Raw genomic sequence first — 764 nt, 5'->3', positions numbered from 1 at the left:
ATTGGCTCTCTGGTATACAGGGTAGGTATATGAAGAAATACGAATAAACAGGGAGACCAGAAGTAAACAAATTATGTATTTACTTTAATCGGAAAATGTGCACTGTTCATTTCTCCAATAATTCATGAACGACTCAGACCGTGGGGAAAATGTTCCCAAATTATAATATTTTGAGGAGCTGGGAACCTCTCCGCCCCCTTTAAATCGTCAAGTTTCCTCGATTTCAACCCTAAATGACTTCTTTTATGAATTGGACTCCATCATGAGCCTACAATCCTACATTAAGTTGCTGATGACTGATGACAAATAGAGAGTGAAGCCCGCGCTGTATTTCGCGTATTCAGTGACTAGTGACTTCCTAGAAATCGACTAAAACTTGTGTAAAGGTTCACTGCTTCACCAATACCTAGTTTATTTATTTAGATAATTTTGTACATTATGGCTCTCTTCTCCTCTCCTCTCTCTTTGCCAACAAAATAATTATGGGTAAATGGGTAGATATAAGACTTTGTTTATACTGCGGGAGCAAATAGACTTTTCAGTCCTATGCTGGCAGCCTAAACAAGGCATATTCTATTCTTCTCCTGACAAACAATTCGATCTGAAGTTGTTGAGCGAACAACTATGGATTTTCCTCCGGCATCGCACTGAAAAATCTATCTCCGACGACCTTCTAAAAGTCGCGCGACAACGGTTTCAATTTGCGAGAGGCTTACATGTTGTACCAGAATGGGATGTACAGTCATAACCCTTACCATCCTGTA

This window comes from Diaphorina citri, unplaced genomic scaffold (assembly GCF_000475195.1).
Source record: "Diaphorina citri unplaced genomic scaffold, Diaci psyllid genome assembly version 1.1 scaffold1003, whole genome shotgun sequence".
Lineage (NCBI taxonomy): Eukaryota > Metazoa > Arthropoda > Insecta > Hemiptera > Psyllidae > Diaphorina > Diaphorina citri.
Note: the sequence above shows the minus strand (reverse complement) of the source record.